Consider the following 11,126-nt stretch of genomic DNA (forward strand, 5'->3'; position numbering starts at 1 on the left):
ACTTTGGTTAATGCAGAGCGTAAATATGCTCAGATAGAGAGAGTGGCTTGGCAGTCATATTTGGAGTCAGGAAGTTCCACCAATACCTTTATGGTTGTAATAATAACGGACCACAAACCCCTGCTAAGTCTCCTTAAAGAGGACAAGGCAGCCCTGCCCATAGCTTCAGGCTGAATTCAGCAGTATGCTCTAATACTAAGTGGTATAATTACAAGTTGAACACCATCTGGGATGCCAAGTAACAAACACAGATGCATTGAGCCGCCTCTTACTGGCAGATACCAGCAATAATGCCACTGGGCCTGGCAAAATTAAAACAATTGGTCATGATGGGAAAAACAAAAGGGCCATCACAAACTGAATTGAAACTGTTTTGACCCAGAGATACCAGATCACAGATGGCGTATTATGATGGGGAACAAGTGTGATTGTCCCAGGCAAAGGTCATCACCAGATACTGGCTAAACTCCACTTGGGTCATCTCAGGGTTTCCAAAATGAAGATTGGTGAGAAGTTATTTCTAGCCAGGATTGGATGCAGAAATAGCTGTGTGGTGGAGGAGTAGGAGAAAGTGAGGACCGCAGATGCTGGAGATCAGAGCTGAAAAATGTGTTGCTGGAAAAGCGCAGCAGGTCAGGCAGCATCCAAGGAGCAGGAGAATCGACGTTTCGGGCATAAGCCCTTCTTCAGGAATGGTGGAGCAGTGCCCAGAATGCCAACAAAGACAAAAATTACAACCAGCAGATCCCTCACATTCATGTTTCATGTAGACTCTTCTAAGGGCTCAACATTCTTAGTCAATGTGAATGCCCACTCAAAGTGACTGGACATGCTGTGACACCACTATGGCTTTAAGAGGTATATTTTGTCCTTTTTTTGTGAAGAAAGGTTGAGATCAAAGATGCTTCAAAACCAATAAAGTGAACAGTATGTGAGGCCTTGTTTTTTTTCTCTAAGTATGGAACAATAGAAGCAGCCTGAATGGGACACTTGTCAGAATCAAAATCTCTAATTTTAAATTGAGTTTAGGGTTGTTGGACTAAGTGGTGATTATAGTTTTTGTTATTTTGGGTGTTGCATTCACTTGGTTTAAACAGGATGTGCCATTTGTAATAATGGCTCTTTCAGTCACTAAGAGTTTCCTGGGGGTAGATGAGTCATGTCAGAAGTTTTACAGAAAGCGAGTAAGGCAAAGCTGGAGTTGGGATTGCCTGTGTCTATGAGGAAAAGGGAGATAATTGTGGCATTTGTGTAGCAGTTAATATTGCCATGAATGCCATTGGAATCCTGAGAGATGGCGAAAATTCAATTGCAAATGAAGCAACTTGAGTTAGAGACAAAAGAAAATGAAAGAATAGGCCTGGCAGAACAACAAGAAAGTGAAAAGGAAATGAAATATTTTGAATTAAGATTAAAAGCAGAGGAAAAAAAGAGAAGAATATCTAGCAGAAGAAAGGGAGAAAGAGAGAGAAGGGAGAAAGAGATAGAGCTTTTGAACTTCAGAAGTTGGATGATTATTTTGGAGGAGTTCGAAACTTCCAGTAGTGAGAACAGCAGAAGACCAGAATGTTAAGACTGTAAAATTAGTAGTGGAAATGGCAGATGGTTATGGGTTGGTTCACAAATCAAAGTTTGGCTCCCAACATCACTTTCAATCTATGAGGGATAGAAATTGGGGAAAAGGCAAACCTTCAGGTGGTTGGGGAAAAGGAGATAGTGAAGATAGTTTACCACAGGGTAAAAAGAAAACCCATGAGGGGGAAGGAGATGTGAAAAAGCTCAAGTGTTTTCACTGCAAATAAAGTAGGCCACATGAAGTCACAATGATGGTGGTTTGGGAAAGGCACTGGGAAGACAGATGTGAGAAAACAGGATAAGCCAGTGAGTTTCATTGAAATGGCAAAGGAAAGCACAGTGGAAGATAAAACACTGCAAAAGAATGTGCAACCTAATCAGTTAAAAATCACATGACACCAGGTTATAGTCCAACAGGTTTATTTGGAAGCACTAGCTTTCGAAGCGCTGCTCCTTCATCAGGTGGTTGTGGAATATAAGAGTATAGGTATCTTATACTCCACAACCACCTGACAAAGGAGCAGCGCTTCGAAAGCTAGTGCTTCCAAATAAAGCTTTGGACTAAACCTGGTGTTGTGTAATTTTTAACTGTGTACACCCCAGTCCAACACCAGCATCTGTAAATCATGACAACCTAGTCAGGGGTTGATTGAGAAGAAAGTACAAGAAAGTACTACCTAAAGAATTTACTTGCATGGGTAAGGTTTACTGGTATATGTGAGGTGGAGCTGGTAAGAATTTAAAATTTTAAGAGATACAGGGGCAAATCAGTCTTTGATGGTGGGCGTTAACAAGATATGTAACTCTGAAGGAGTGTTGCCAGAAAAAGTGTAATATGTGGAATGTGAGATGAGCAGTGTTCCATTATATAAGTGGTTGGAGAGTCCAGTGAAAAATAGTGAAGTGGTGGTAGGAGTACTAGAGAAACTCTCAGCTCTAAGAATTCAATTTGTCCTTGCTAATGATATACAGAGGAACCTCGATTATCCGAATGAGATGGGCGGGCAGTATTTCATTCGGATAATTGATTATTCGGATAACTGATTCAATGCTTCTCCTCTGGGACTTGGAGTTTTCTAATGTTTCCTTTTTCCTCACTCTGCCTGCTTTGCTCCCTCCCTCTGTCTCAGGGTTTGTTTCTGAGCAGACACACCTGTGTGTAAGGGACCTGCAGCATTGCAGAAGACCTGCCGCTGCTTCACTTCAATGGGATTGACAGTGAGCGCTTGCTGAGTCCACTCCCCATTCAGGAGACTAGGCAGCAGCATGCTGCACAATACTCCACCCCTGCGCAACCATCTCACCCCTTCTCTGCCCACCCCTGCCCATGCAATGAAGACGGCAGCCGGACTGGACACCAACAGTAAAACTGCTGCTGCCTTTGGGGGTGAGTTTCAAAATAACGCACACACATATTTCCACTCTACCCTGTACAGGACAATGTTGGAGAGAATGTCTGGGGAAGGGGAGGGGGGAGTGTTTAGGGTACATCCCTGTGTAGAACTCCAGGGGACGTGTGGGGAGAGAGAGAGAGGATGGGAGGTCAGTCATTTGGAGATGATGTCTGGGCTCCCTTCGATGTCCAGGACTGTTCCTGGCAGCATTTCAGTAAGCCGAATTCACTATGAATCATTGTAAAGAGGTGGTCAGTTTTGGTAACACCTCTTTGGTTTCTATTGGGATCTTGAGATCTTCTTCAGATAATCCAAAATTCGGATAATTGATATTCAGATAATTGAAGTTCCTCTGCAGTTGGACAACAGGTGGAAGTGATTCCTGCTGTGGATGAAAAGCCAATGGAAAATCAGGTAACTGAGATGTGACAGGAAGTATATCCTGGGTTTTTTTTACTGATTGTGTGGTAATAAGCTTACAAAGCTATAGGTGGAAACAGGAGGAGAATTCAAAAAATAAGATAAGGAAGTTGAAGTTCAATTATCAGAGACCATATTTAATCAAATAGTTGAGAAAAAAACAAGAATAAGTGGAGGACAAAGTGAATAACGTTGGTTCAGAGAAATTAACTGCAAAGCAGTTGTCTCAAAAGTATTTGTCCCATAATATTACGATCCTAAAAATGATGTCTTGATGAGGACATGGAGATGATAAAATGAGGAAAGGGCAGATTCTATGTGCCTTGAACTTTTATGGCTGTGACTTATTTCAGGGATCAACTGGGGATCTGTGTGACATTTTCCAATCCTCTGCCCACAACTGCATCCAGGATGTCACTGATACTGTTTTCTCCAGATTACACACGACTTTCTGTCCTTTCACTCATAATGAGGAAAGTTAAGGGGCCCAGGCAGTGGGATTCTCCACTATCGCTGACTTCCCTCAGGTATAGGCCACTATTGACTGCACCAATGTTACTTTCAAAGCAGCCTCTGTTGAAAGTCATCAAAGAAAAAGGCTTCCACTCCTTCAATGTTCAGATTTTGGAGGTCTGTGGCCAGTATTCTTAGAGCTGTCATGATACTTACGTACTGGAGAACTCAGGTTCATGCATCTTCCAAAGTCCTTCAGTCATAGAGTGGTAGCATCTGGGAGACGTTCCAATTATAGTTGATAGCACCTTTATGAATTCTCAGACTGACACAGAGCAAGTATATAACACTCTGCTTCTACCAGGGCCACACTGGAACAGATCAGAGGCCGCCATAAGATGAGGTTTCATTGCCTGGACTACTGAGGTATAGTCCAGTTTGGTTATGCTGTGGCAATGTGGCATGTTGTGTTCTTCACAGCTGAAGTTGTCAAAGGAAGGAATGTCCTGGATGCAAAGGAAGTAGGGAACTGAGAGTAATCAGCTGAGGGTGAGGCTGAGGTTGAGGATGAGGCGTATAAGGACGGTCAGCCAAAACACAATGATAGAGCTAAACATCTTGAATAAGCTGGGTTTCCACTTTGTTTCATTCTGTTACCTTCTTCAGTTATATGGCAATCTTCCTCTGGTCAGTACATGTGATACTAACAACTCACCCATGTTCATCCTGTTCAGCCTGTTATGAAACATTTTTCTGCAATGACACAAAAGAATGGGACTGAGTAGGACAGAATTGGATAGGAGAGCCAATTGTGATGATGGCAGGGCAGGTGGTGAGGTGAAACAAATGAGTGAGTAGGAAGTGCTGAGGGCAGGAAATGTTTTTAAGTTTGGATGAATGAGGTGGGAAAGTGCCAATGATTGGACATGATGCCTGTGATAGTGAGAGAATTGGTGAGAGCGTGTACAGTGCCAGAGTTAGAGTGAACAATGGGGCTGTGAGGAAGGGGTAACAGAGGAAAAATGGTGAAACCTCATGTGTGGAAGGCAGTGCTTTTCCCTACTGATTGGCAAGGGAGGCTTCGCTATCAGATGCAACCAGTCTGGTTGGAGATAGCAGCCTGGATCAGTGTTGTCTCCAGGGTGGAAGCAGGCCATTTGGTCTATCGAGTCCACAGCAACTCTCCAAAGAGCTTTCCACCCAGACCCAATCTCCTTACCCTAATCCCTGTAAACTTTCATTTCCCAGGGCTAACCCATCTCACCTTCACATCCCTGAACACTACAGATAATTTAGTGTGGCCAAACCACCTAACCTACACATCTTTGGATTGTGGGAGGAAACCGGAGCACCCGATGGAAACCCATGCAGACACGGGGATAATGTGCAAACTCCACACAGACAGTTGCCTGAGGTTGGAATCAAATCCAGGTCCCTGGTGCTGTGAGGCAGCAGTGCTTACCACTATCACCAATCTTCACTTACCCTTGTGAAGGTCATTAACCTTTGTGCTTGATCCTGGAGACAACACTGACCCAGGCTACTATTTCCAACCAGGCTGGCTGCATTTGGTAGTGAAGCCTCCCTTGCCACTGTCTTCCCTGTCCTTAAGCACCTCCACATGCCTATTGGTGAAACAAGATGTCAGCTTCCCTTTCTGACCCATTATTGGATACAGCAAATGAGCAACAGAGTGCGAAGGGCAGTTCCTGACTTGCAACATCTGAATTGGGATGGAATTGGGGTTAAAATGGCACCAACGGTGTGAATGTGCAAATTCCTGGCAGCAGTGAGTACTTTCACCTGTCCTGCTGCATAATTCCTGATCAAGCCATCGCAAGGACGAAATGCATAATTAATAAGCAAAAGAGCAGACGATTGCATGAGCAAAGTTGAAAGGAGCCATGGCAGACCACTTGTAGGGAATCTCCTGGAAGAAAGTTCCTCTCAACGAGCATGTTTTACTACTTTAAATGTGCTGTATAAATGTAGGTGGTTGTTGTCATCGTACAATCTAGTATTGTACCTAATTCTGTCAATTTCCTTATGAGTGAGTGGTTTAAAATTGTGGACTTACTGACAGAACATTTCAATTCAGGATATTAGTTGTGATAAAGCTACTAATCTTTACCTCCACTCATAAAAAAAGTATGGCCATTTGAATATACTTCTGGGAGTCTACACTGTTGAGGGATGTCTTAAAACCAATTTGAATGATTGTACATTGTATTAGATCTACTCTAGGAGTTAAGAACCACAAGCAATCAATCAAAGGTTGATTGTGCCAATAAATGACAATGCTTTTATCTGGAACCCAATGAATAAATGTGGTATTAATTTACTAGTGATAATGATAAAAAATATCCCTTTGAAAGGTTGGATATTTATATCAATATTCTAAGGTACTCTTATGATTAATATTCTGCCAGCATGCATTATTCACCACGGACAGAGTTACAAAAATATCAATGATCATCTCACAGTAACAAACAAAATCTACTGGCTTTAATAAAAGAGAAAGGTAAATTAACCATTACAATCCTTTCACCACATAATAATGTAATCATTTTGTTTTATTTCAATTTCCGTGTCAACTACATGTCGATTTTACAGTCTCCCTGCCTGTGGGTTGGATTTTAATGAGTGGATACCATGGGATCTGTGGGCTCGGTTGAGGATGAAAAGGGTTTAGTCTGTGATTGGGACGAGTGGTGTGGGTAGACGAGAAGTTAATTCTAGGTGGCTTTTTAATGCAGTTATCTCATTACCATTTTACTTTCAGATTTCCTGCTCAATTAGCATCAGAAAGTGTAAATGCAATTGCCATCATGCAATTCTGACCAAAGTATTTAAAGTTGCACTCCAAGTAGGCAATTTGAAAGTGTTTGGAGTTTGTCAGTACAAGCCAGAAATCTTTGTTATGGAATCAAGTTAGCTTCATGTCTATTATTGTCATATTAAAATCTATCAAAAAGAAAGTGATAGCAGACCACTTAGAAATACATGACATAATCAAGCAAGGTCAGCAGAGCTTCATGAGGGAAAACAATGTCTGACAAATTCACAAGAATTCTTTGAAGAGATGACAAATGGGATAGATAAGGAAAAAGTGGTGGATATAATATATTTGGATATTCAGAAGGCATTTGATATGGTGCCACACATTAGGTTATTTAACATAATAACTGTCTGAGAGGTTGGAAGTAGCATGGTTAGAGAATAGGTTAACTAATAGAAGATTCTGAATATCTATCCTCTCCATGTCTGTTAAAGTTTTATTGTCTCTTATCCAGGCCACCCTGCAGTCTCCAACACTCTGGTGAAAATCCAAGTTTGTCCAACCTCTCCTTATGGCTAATACACTCCAATCCAGGCAAGGCCAGCATTTGTTGCCCATCCCTAATTGCCCTGAGGGCAGTTAAGAGTCAACCACTTTGACCAGGTAAGGATGTCCTTCCCTAAAGGACATCAGTGAACCAGATGGATTATTTTGACAATAGATTCATGGCCATCATTAGACTCTTAATTCCAGATTATTTCTTATTGAAGTCAAATTCCACCATCTGTTATGGTGGGAATTGAACCAGGTCTGCAGAACATTACCTGGGGTCTCCGAGTTAATAGTCCATCAATAATACTAGTAGGCTATTGTCTCCTTGATATATTGATAAACCTCTTCTGCACTCTCACCAAAGTCTCCATGTCTTTTCCATAGTATGGTGACCAGAACAGTACACAGTACTCCAAATGTGGCCTGACTAAAGTCTTATACAGTTTTAACATGACTTCCTAACTTTTATGGCTTTATGCATGGAGAGGTCTTTTCTCACAAGCTTTATTGAGTTTTTAAAGGAAGTGACAAAGATAAGAGTAAGCAGTAGATATTGTCTATACTAAAGCATTTGACAATGCCCCTCATGGTAGGTTGGTCCAGAAGCTCAATTCACATAAAATCTATGTTGAGTTGGCAAGTTGGATACAAAATTGTCCAAGCTACAGAAGATACAGTGTAGTTGTGGAGGGATTTTGTTTTGACTGGAGGTCTGTGACTAGTTGTGTTCTATAAGGATCTACAAACGAACCACTCTCCATGGAAAATGTTGCCCCCATTTCCTTTTTAAAGCTTTCTCCACTCACCTTAAAATATGCCCCTTAGTTTTTTTCCTACCATAGAGAAGGGATCACTTATCTATCCACCTTCTCGATGCCCCTCATAATTTTATAAACTTCCATAAGGTTACCCCTCAGCCTCCTACGCTCCAGTGAAAAAAACCCCCATCTATCCAGCCTCTCCTCATAACTCAAATCTTCCATTCCCAACAACATCTTGGGAAATCTTTTCTAAACCTGCTCCAATTTAATAATATCCTTCCTATCGCAGATCAGAACTGCACATAGTACGTCAGAAGAGGCCTTGCCAATGTTTGATTTGATTTAATTTGATTTATTGTCACATGTACTTAGTACAGTGAAAAGCTTTGTTTATAAACAGTACAGGCAGATCATAGTAAGCAAGGACATACAGATCAGAGGGTGAAAAAAAAAACTAGACAGAGGTATACAAAGTTGCACCCTGTACAACCTCAACTTGATGTCCCAACTCCTATACTCAAAAGTCTGAGCAATGAAGGCAAACAAGCTAAACACTGTCTTAATCACCCTGTCTGCCTGTTATGCAAATTTTAAAGAACTATGTACCTGAACCCCTATAACTCTGTTCTATAACTCTACCCAGAACCTACCATTAATTGCATAAGTCCTGTCCTTGTTTGTTTTACCAAAATGCAATACCTCACATTTATCCAAATTAAACTTCATCTGTCACTCCTCAGCCCATTGACCCAATTGATCAGGATCCCTTTGTAATCTTAGATAATCTTGTTCACTGTGCACGATATCACTAAATTCGATGTCATCCATAAACTTACTAACCAAGCCTCCTATATTCTCATCCAAATCATTTATGTAAGTGATAAACAAAGGTGGACTCAGTACCGATCTCTGTGGAACACTGCTGGACACAGGCCACCTGTCTGGCAATCTCCCACCGTCAAGCCAGTTACGCTTTTTGGCAGGAAGTGGAGCCAAATATTATTTAAAAGAAAAAAGGCTGCAGAAAGCTACAGAATTGAAGGATTTGGGAATCCTGTTTGAATCTGAAAAGGCTTACATCCAAGTTCAGCTAATGACAGGTAAGGCAAATGAAGTGTTAGCCTTTATTTCAAAGAAAATGGAGTAGAACAGCACTGAAGTTTTTGTTAAAACTACACACAGCATTAGTCAGACTACAATTGGAATACTGTCAACAATTTTGGGCCCCTCATCTAAGGAAAGAGGTTTGGACTTTGGAATTGGCACATCTGGCAGTCCAGAGAAGGTTTACTAGGTTGACGCTAATTATGGAGGGCCTCTCCATTTTCAGCAGCAGGGGGAGCTGTGAGATTGAGGACCAGGAGGCTGCTGGGAAGGTAAATTTCCCTCTAAAAGGATTTACTTTGAGAATCAGTGGCCTCCATTTTCAGCAGTAGCGGAAGTGATGAGAGTGAGGACTGGGGCCTGCTGGCAAGGTAAATTAATCCTTTAATAACTTACCTCGTGAATAGGCAGGGAGCATGCTGCATAGGATTGGACATGGGGTGGCTGAGTAAGTGAGGTAATATATTTGGGTGGTTGCTTTACCCGAAACACTACTGAGGCAGTGTCTCCCACCCATCCCTCTCCTCTAACCATAAAAAAAGGTTCTGTTCGCCTGACTCGTAAGGTTATTTTTTTTTCAGTAATCTCTTTGGAAATTCAGAATAGTGGGAATGGAAGTTAGGGCAGTTGCATGTTTCTCCTGTAGAATGTGGGAGGTGAGGGTCACCACTAGTGTCTCTGCTGACTTCATGGGGAAGTGCACCCATTTCCAGCTCTTCAGAAACTGTGTTAGGGAACTGGAGCTGGTGCTGGATTAATTCCAGATCATTCGGGAGGTGAGGGGGTTATTGAGAGGAGTTACAGGGAGATAGTCACAGCTCAGGTACAGGAAAAAGGTAGATGGGTTTCAATCACGGTACAGAAAAGGAACTGGCAGACAGTGCAGGGATCCCCTGTGGCTGTTTCCCTCAATAACAAGTACATCATTTTGGATACTCTTGGGGGGGGGGAAACTTACCTGGGGTAAGCCATGAGGTACAAGTCTCTGGCACAGGGTCTATCCCTGTTGCTCAGAAGGGAAGGGGGGAAGAGGAGTAGAGCATTAGTTATTTGGGATTCCATAGTTCAGGGGACAGATAGCAGATTCTGTGGGAACAGAGACTCGCTGTTGGTGTGTTGCCTCCCAGGGACCAGGGTACGTAATGTCTCAGATTGTGTTTTCGGGATCCTTAAAGGGGAGAGGGAGCAGCCCCAAGTCGTGGTCCACATAGGCACCAATGACATAGGTGGAAAAGGGATGGGGATGTAAGGCAGAAATTCAAGGAGCTTGGGTAGAAGCTTAGAGCTAGAACAAACAGAGTTGTTATCTTTATTTGTTGCCCATGCTATGTGCTAGCGAGGTAAGGAATAGAGACAGAGAGCACATGGCCTCAGGAATGGTGTAAGAGAGAGGGATTCAGATACCTGGGTAATTGGGGCTCATTCTGGGAGAGGTGGGACCTCTACAAACGGGTTGGTCTACACCTGAACCAGAGGGGTTGTTGCAGGTTCCGGGGTTTAGATGTTTCAGTAAGAACAAGGAAGGTGGCAAAAGAGGAGGAGATGTGGCATTGTTAGTCAAGGACAGTATTACAGCAGCAGAAAGGACGTTTGATGAGGACTTGTTTACTGAGGTTGCATGGGCTGAGGTTAGCAACAGGAAAGGAGAGGTCAACCTGTTGGGAGCTTTCTATAGGTCTCTGAAAAGTTCCAGAGATGTTGAAGAAAGGATTGCAAAGGTAATTCTGTATTGGAGTGAAGGTGACAGGTAGTTGCTAATGGGGACTTTAACTTTCCAAATATTCACTAGAAACGCTTTAGTTTGAGTACTTTAGATGGGTCAGGTTTTGTCCAATGTGTGCGGGAGGGTTTCCTGACACACTGTGTAGACAGGCAAAAGTGAGGACTGCAGATGCTGGAAACCATAGTTTAGATCAGAGTGGTGCTGGAAAAGCACAGCAGGTCAAGCAGCATCCAAGGAGCAGGAAAATCAATGTTTTGGGCAAAAACACTTGACCAGGGATAGAGGCAGGAAGCCTCCAGGGTGGAGAGATAAATGAGGGGGGAGAAGGTAGCAAAGAGTACAATAGATGAATGGGGGTGGGGTTG

At 42.5% G+C, this 11,126-nt stretch overlaps 1 long non-coding RNA gene across 2 annotated transcripts in view; it reads left to right on the forward strand.

Annotated features, from left to right (window-relative positions):
• Nucleotides 1-9,316: 9,316 nt before the first annotated feature.
• Nucleotides 9,317-11,126, forward strand: part of LOC122555594 — a 24,001-nt gene continuing 22,191 nt past the window's right edge. Inside the window, exon 1 of one of the 2 annotated variants that reach the window (XR_006313317.1) lies at nt 9,317-9,409. This is a non-coding gene — a long non-coding RNA (uncharacterized LOC122555594). The remainder of the gene's footprint in view (nt 9,410-11,126) is intronic. The other variant, XR_006313316.1, reaches the window with a different exon arrangement.

The sequence above is a fragment of the Chiloscyllium plagiosum genome, chromosome 12 (genome assembly GCF_004010195.1).
Source record: "Chiloscyllium plagiosum isolate BGI_BamShark_2017 chromosome 12, ASM401019v2, whole genome shotgun sequence".
NCBI classification, from domain to species: Eukaryota; Metazoa; Chordata; class Chondrichthyes; order Orectolobiformes; family Hemiscylliidae; genus Chiloscyllium; species Chiloscyllium plagiosum.